General features: G+C 32.1%; 1 long non-coding RNA gene across 1 annotated transcript in view; it reads right to left on the reverse strand.

The window, feature by feature from the left end:
* Nucleotides 1-5,389, reverse strand: part of LOC148273136 (uncharacterized) — an 86,429-nt gene extending 81,040 nt beyond the window's left edge. The window contains exon 1 of the long non-coding RNA XR_015824683.1: nucleotides 5,263-5,389. This is a non-coding gene — a long non-coding RNA (uncharacterized LOC148273136). The remainder of the gene's footprint in view (nucleotides 1-5,262) is intronic.
* Nucleotides 5,390-8,419: the final 3,030 nt, after the last annotated feature.

The following is an 8,419-nucleotide window of genomic DNA, read 5'->3' on the forward strand; positions in this document are numbered from 1 at the left end:
CATATTGGAAGTCTAGGCATTTACAGGGTTTATGACCTGTCATTGGCTGGTTTAAGCGGCCACTTTACACACTGCATAACATTCACCAATTCGATGTGAATATGAAGAAATATGGATGTTTGAACATCCATATTTCTTCAGTTTTTTCCATCTGTTGATTTTAGTGGAGTTTTTTTTATATTCATTTGATTATTAAAATTTATACAAAAATATACAATATATACATCGCGCCAAACAATAAAAAAGCTTATCGGCACATAAATTTAAAGAGCTGAAACCTTTATATTAACATAAGCGTAAGACTAATTATCTTAAAACAAAAGGTAATTGAAATATTACCGTTCTTTAAGATAATAGAAATATTGTTTGATTATAATATTATAATGGATAACCGCAAACAAATGTTTATCGCGGGAGGCAAAACTAGCAGTTTACAATTCTCAATGGAGTTCTAGTGCCAACTCTAATGTATGAGAGCGAAGTATGGAATTGGAAAAATAATTTATTTATTTTATTAGGTAAACAAACAGTATGTACACATATATTGCCAATTTCTTTGTATATAAGTGTAAGAAACTCATGCACACACCAAAAAAATTCTTTACACTTAATACAATAATTTAAATTATGTTCAATATAATAAATGTAAAAGAAACGAAATGAAAAAATACTTGTATAATAATAATGTTAAATGTCTGCTTCTCTCAAAATTTCTATAATTTTTGACCTAAATTGACATACATTATCACAAAAAATATCAGCCTCGGTAAATATATTGTTAAATTGGTCGCATATTCTAGGTATTGTAGATTGTTTAAAATAGTTTGTTGACGCGTTTTCAATGTAAAACAAAAGATTTTGTCTTGTCGGTCTAGATGGCACACGGAATGGAAGTCTTTCTAGTAGGTTAGGAGAATTAATGTTATTATTTATACATTTGAATAAAAATAACTGGCCCAACATTATTCTTCGATTTTTAAGAGAGTTTATTCCATGGTACTGCATACTTTTAGCATGATTAGAAAAGTTAATGTTTAACCGGTAGTCGACCTGCTTAAAAAAAATTTGTTGGACCCTTTCTAGTCTATTAATACTTACAATTATAGTAAGGTGACCAAATAGGAGTACAGTATTCTAGCTGGGGACGAACAAATGTTTTGTAGAGTTTTTCATATGTCTCTGCATGTTTAAAAGGTTTTGATACTCGCATAATAAGTCCGACCATTTTATATGTTTTTTTTCAGGACTGATTCAATATGAATATTAAACATTAGTTTCGTATTAATAATAACACCTAAGTCGCGAATTTGACTATTTGTTATAGAGATCGGGGTATTATTAAAAGAGTAAGGAAAGCTGATTGTTGTTTGTTTGCGCGAAATACAAAATGAATGACATTTACTAATATTTTATTCCAGTAAATTTTTATTACAATACTGAAAAAGTCTGTCAAAATCTTCTTGCATTTTTGCACAGTCAGTGTGAGATTTAATGTAATTTGAGATTTAATTCAATTAAATTAAAAATAATGATGCAAGTAGGTTAAATGCTGTCGAAATGCAATCCCTCAGGCAAATGAGTGGTAAAACGATGTATGGCAGGGGTGCACAAATGTCGAGATCCGTGAACAATGTAAAGCTGAGACATAGGAGCTCTGCGCTGGTTTGGACATGTGGAGCGAACGGACAGCGAAAGAACGGCTAAAAATATTTACAATGCGAATGTTTATGGATGCTAAAATAGACGAAGACCGAGAAAGACATGCCATGACCGAATCATGAGAAGATGTATGAATGTAGAGGAAGCGAGATGTGTATGTAAAGATAGAGTGGTGTGGCGTTCTATAGTCTCTGCCTACCCCTTCGGGGAAACGGCATGATGGTTTGTTTGTTAGAATTATTTTACCTAGAGCATTCAATATACAACTCACAGTTCAAAACTGATAGATGTGTTTCTTACCAAAAGATGTGTCCGCCTACTGCTTTTGTCAAAGTTTCTAGTGCTAAAAGTTTTTTGGCTAGACACATGTAGCAATTCTTATTATATTGTGTTTTATTAACCAATGGTCATTTACTGGTGCTTCATGCATGTGAAATTGCATGTAAAATACCTTCAAATTGTATGTTTCTTTGTTGAATTCCTTATAAAACAATATGCCGCATATTATTATAGTAATACTTTTTTTTAACTGGTTCATAGTATTTCGAATACCAAATTATAATTTTTTATCGATAATTCAATAATTGGTAATATTTAATTTTCAAATTAATTTTATGTAATTTATCTTTTTCAGACATTCTTAATTTGTTAGGTAATAATATTGTTTAAAATGCTTACAATTATGCTTACATGGTATGGACCTTTAATTGTATTTGTAACTAATATGTAAAAGGCACTAAGTGCCGTTTATTTCAATAAAAAAAATATATACAGGGTGGTCTTTAAACCCTGTCACATCCGAAACCACGATGATCAGTATGGGCAAGAAGACATATTAGCATATTTAAAACGCAGAATTTAAAAAAAAAAAAATATTTTTAAAAAAAATGGTTGCTTACTTCTGCAGGTCTCTCTCCCCTCCCCTCTCCTCGCTTCTCCCTTGCAGAAGTAAGCAACCATTTGTTTTTTTTAAATATTATTTTTGTAAATTTTATTCATTATAAAAATTTATTTTAATGTGCCAATATGTCTTCTTGGTCATACTGATAAATGTTGTTTCGGATGTGACAGGATTCAAAAAACACCCTGTATACTACAATATATTGATATCATTTTAAAAACTGTGGAATTTTTTTATTTTTACTACTACTACTACTACCATCACGCCATTTCCCCGTAGGGGTAGGCAGAGAGAATGGACCGCCACACACGTCTATCCTGGCATACACTCCTAGCCTCTTCCACATTCATACATCTTGTCATACATGCCCTTCGGTTCTGTCTGCTTTTGACATGACCAGACTTAAGATTTTGGTTTATCTGATCATGCCACGTCTTCCTTGGTCGTCCTCGTCTAACGTTGCCGTTCATTTTTGCCATATATACTTGTTTTACCATTCTCTCGTCGTCCATTCGTTCTACGTGACCAAACCATCTCAGAGACCCTTTCTTAATCTTATCAATTATACTTGTCTCAGATTTACACTCTCGCCTGATTTCATCATTCGTAACCCTGTCATACATTGATTTCCCACACATTCGTCTAAGAGATCGCATTTCAACCGCGTTCACTCGGCTTTCATCCTTCCTCTGCCAGTTCCATATTTCACTTGCATACATAGGTGTTGGGACTTAAACTCCGTTGTGCACTGCCAGTTTAGCTTCGATTGACATATTTTTATTGGAAATTAGTGTGCTTAGTGCTCCGTTCATTTTGTTGCCCGCATTCACTCTTCTTTCAACATCTTGATCTTTATATAATATAATAATAGTGATAATATGTTGTTAATATATGAGATTTTTTTATTTTAATTTTATTTATTTAATTTCACAATGCGCCCAATGGTCATTTACAAAAATAGTACATGCAAAACAACAAAATAGTACGTACAACAACAAAAAAATTTTTTTTTTTTTGAAAGACATGTTTGAAACCGAAAAAGTATACAGCGATGCAAAATCAAACGTGAAACTTTGCGAAATAAAAAAAGAGAAAAATTTGGATATAATTTAACATTAATAGTTAGGTATAAAAATATGCATAAAAAAAATAAAATAATGAAAAAATTAAAAAGCAAATTTTAAATATATATTTATCATCATTCCCTTTCCGCACCTAAGGGTGCATAGGGCAGTACTTTGGTACAATAATTGCAGCGTATGTTGATTATCTTTGTTACATGAAGGTAAGATGATCAGTCTTACGCTTCAGGTACCAGCGTGGGGACCTTATGTGGAAACACCCTTTTAAATAAATATTTCATATCGACCATGTCAGGAATCGAACCCCAGACCTCTCTCATGGTAGGCAAACGCGCTGACTATTATACAAAACAAAAAAAAAAACAAAAAAAATGGTAATGACAAAAAAATATTTAAGATAAATAAAAAATAAAAAATTACAGTAAGTGTATAAGATAATAATATACATGGTTCACATATTAAAAATAATTGAAAAAATCATCTTAAATAGAGTATAATATCATATTTAATTAAAAAAAAAAAACAAAAAAAATGGTAATGACAAAAAAATATTTAAGATAAATAAAAAATAAAAAATTACAGTAAGTGTATAAGATAATAATATACATGGTTCACATATTAAAAATAATTGAAAAAATCATCTTAAATAGAGTATAATATCATATTTAATTATTCAGATCAAAAACAGAGAAAAAATTGCATGAAAAAGAAAATTTTAAACCGACTTTAATAATTGGCTTTCAACAATATGTATAACTGTGTATATTGTTTTTGTATTATTTAATAGAATTGTATGGGACACTGTTATGTTTCATGTACATATGTTTATGTATAAGTTTATAAAAGGCATTTGTGCCGTGTACGCTAATAGAAATACAATTTTAAAATACATGATAGTTCAAAGATTAATTATTAAACTAATTTTAAAGAAACCCTCAAAATTCAATACGGAAATACCAAATAAATTAGTTAACGTTCATACAGAAGACACTATACTATTTATAAATTCCATTATACAAATTTATAAAGAAGAATAAATAAAAGAATTTGAGATGAATAAGTCACTCAGGTACCAAAATAATATTAAAATCCCTAAATTCCACACAAGTCATGGTCAAAATAGTTTTGTCTTCAAAGTTGACAAAAATTATAATAATGTCCCCAATGAACTAAAAACTCTTAAAAAAAATGTATCAATAAATACATTCAAAGAAAATTTAAAGATTTTTTAAAAACAAGTGTAAAAACTGCATTCAATTTTAATTAGTATGAATGTGTTATTATTTTCTGTTTTTCCTATTATATCGTATAAGTTTTTTCTATCATGTACTCGTATTTTCAAAATTTATAAATTCTATTAAATTATTAACTATAACAGTGAAAGTCACTCTCCGAGCACAAGAGTTAGTCTCTTATTTGGAGAGTTACAGTTATAACATTTACTAGATGTATAAAAGTAGATTTGTATTGAATAAAAAAAACATGTACCATTTATGAAATATATTGATATTGATTAATTATATAAAATTGATTCTGCCGCGTCTGTTTCATCCTGCTTCGGGCTTACATTCTACATTCAAGTCCATTTTTTTAATTCAACCATAGAAAAAATTGACAAACCTTTTGAAGCGTTCCACAGAAGGTTTTCGTCGCTACTTATTGTGTATTGTACGCCAACAGTTTTCACCTTTTCACAGAACAAACAAATAAACCCACGCACGCGACGACGGACCGCAGTTGACTGAAACTGTAGCCGGCCATTCGCGGCATTTTATAGTACCGAGGGGGCAGGTCCAGCCCACAATTTTCTAAATTCTAATCCATATTCAAATTAGACTTTTTCAAAGGTCATCATCATCATCAATCCCTTTCCGCACGTAATGTTGCATAGGGCACTGCATTGGTACACAAATCGGGCGTATCTTGATCATTTTTGTTACATGAAGGTAAGACGATCAGTGTTACGTTTCAAGTGCCAGTCCAGGGGCTATAAAGTTTTCTAGGGTAAAAACTACTTTTTATATAAATATTTCGAATCTCTAATAATTCTACTCAACGATAATGGGTATCCTATTGATTAAGAAATTATGAATACTGTCCATGCGATGATATTTCTTCAGAGTATCGAACATCTGTTATTTCAGTGCCCATTTTTCAGTTTGCAACGCCATAATCTTGAAGCAGAATGCAGGAAAGATGTAATATCCTAAACAGATATCCACACTGTAGTTAAAAGTAGTTATCACGCGCCATTGTTCTTGAACTTTGCAACAGTGGTGATTGGATTCATAAAGGTAATAAAACCAATATCAGTCAAATGTCCCATTTCCAAGACAAACAAAAATGATTTTTCCGAGTACCTTAGCCTTGTACATGACACGTAAGGCTACTAAATACAGGAGTCCATTTATATATTTAAAATAGGTATCCTCTTAAAATGTAATTAAGACACATTTTATATATTTGATTTTTTCAAAAGTAAAATGAGACAAATTAATAACAATGAGAGATGAAAAAAGAGAAAAAAGTCTTTGCATTTATAGGGCTCATTACCTGTCATTGGCTGATTCAAATAGCCACATTTCACAATGTGTAGCATTCAACATTAGGCCTATGTTTGAGCATCCATATTTCTTCAATTCTTTCATTCATGTTGTTTTTGCACATGAGTTTAAAAACACATTTTCAAATTAATATTTTATTGATATGCATATTTTTCGGAGCTATTGTTAGTTGGATTCGTTTGCAATCATTTTCAGGGTTTTTTTTTTTTTTTTTTAATATGTGTTTAGCTACCAGTAATTTGTACCGTGTCGCAGTCGGCAATAGGCACATTCCGTGTCATTTTTGTAGAGTGTAGTGCCATATATTTTTCCGACAAAGCTCACGGTTTACCCTGAAGATGGCTCCTGCAATGGTAGCCGAAAAGTCAAAACAAGTAATTCAAATAGATCAAGTCAAAGAATGAATCGTGTGTTAGAAATAGCACATTGTAAAACGAGGCTCGCACAGAGACATGCATATTTTATAGGCCCAAAATTTTTAAATTATTTTTTTACTGTTAATAATTAATTGATTACAAACTTTCAAAATTTCCCTTCTTTTAAAAAACACGCACTATCCTGGATTCAAACTAAAGATACGAACTTTTTTTCTATGAGTTATTTTGTTGCCCTTTAATAATAAGGAATATTTTTGTGTTTTTTTAAATATTTTTTATTTCTATTTTTAATTACTATAAAAATAATACCATATTATCTGTTACAGAATATTTTATTTTTTCTTTCTTATGTTACACAAAAATATTATAACTGTCCATTTTTTATTATAGGATCAAAAATTCATTAACATTTTCTTGTATACCCACGCACAGGCCATGCCTTTGTGGGATTTTTGTTTACTATTTTTACTATTAATATGTATTTCATTGCTTTGTAATTATGCTTTATTTTTTAAATACTCTGTTTTATCACTTTTGTTTATTGTAAAAAAACAAATAAAAATAAATTTAAAAAATTAAATAATCCAACTTACACGGGGTCACTTAAAAAAAAAATATTGATAACTGTGACAGTAAAAACTTACACACCCATTTAAATATTTCAGACTATCGCAATTTTTATATTACTATTACTATTTTTTATATTACCAGTGACGTTACAGCGTTACAAGTACAAAATGTGCTCCTCTTAACGAACTTAGGTCATGGGCCAGGAAGCAGAGCGTTATGCTCTGGCAAAAAGTATCTGGCACCATGCGAAGGAAATTATAAAAGGGTACTCGGAAAGGTTTGCCATCGACCTAATTAAAGCTCAGCCTCGTCAAGTGAGGGTTATCACTGGAGCCCGCCCGGGGCACTGCAGATTGAACAAACACCGCGCTAGAACGAACCTTGCCGAAACTTCTAGATGTAGGTTCTGCGGTGCAGATGAGGAAACACCCATACACGTTCCATGTGAATGTGATGCTTTACATCATAAAAGGAGCCTCATCCTCGGGGGACCTCTGGTTATACCTGATGATGTTAAAGAGCTTGTCCCCTAAACTTTTTCCCTCTCTGTTGAAATAAATTTAAATACGAACAACTCCCTAGGGAGGAAATCCAGCCAGTCTGCAAGCATTTGGACATAATCAAACATTGTTGAATTACTACCTGGTAAAAGAAGAAGTATAAAAATTGGAAAATTGTTTCCAGGCGTTGCCTAGTAGGTGATTTGGTTCAGCCGGATGAATCTCACCCACGTGATAAAGGTTTCAGCTCTTTTACTTCACAAAAGTCAACAGATGGAAGAGTTGGGGAAATGTGGATGTTCAAACATGGGCAGAATGGTGAATGTTACACAGTGTGTAAAGTGGCCACTCAAACCAGCCAATGACAGGTCATAAGCCCTGTAAATGCCTAGACTTCCATATTCCCTTCTCGAAAACTTTTTCCCTCTCTGTTGAAATAAATTTAAGCTCGCCCCCTACTTAATACTTTACGAATCTGGGCTTGGAGGGGGAGATTTAGCAAAATGAAAACTCTCGCCTTCCACACAGTAGCCAGGCTCTTTATAGACCTGGGCGCGGAGGGCGAGAACTATTCACGGGGACCCGTCACGATAGATATTCACAGGTCGCAGTGACGTCAGGAACTTGAATGGCACTGACCCCCACCTCAAAGAATAAGAATAAGACGCTACAAGTACTATTCGGCGAGTTCTACTGATTGGTGAGTTCTGCTGATTGGCGAGTTAGCTGCTAGGAAACTGGAAATGTATTACAACAACTGCCTTGG

The sequence above is a fragment of the Micrasema longulum genome, unplaced genomic scaffold (assembly GCF_059751315.1).
Source record: "Micrasema longulum isolate JH-2025_06_02 unplaced genomic scaffold, ASM5975131v1 h1tg002064l, whole genome shotgun sequence".
NCBI lineage: Eukaryota > Metazoa > Arthropoda > Insecta > Trichoptera > Brachycentridae > Micrasema > Micrasema longulum.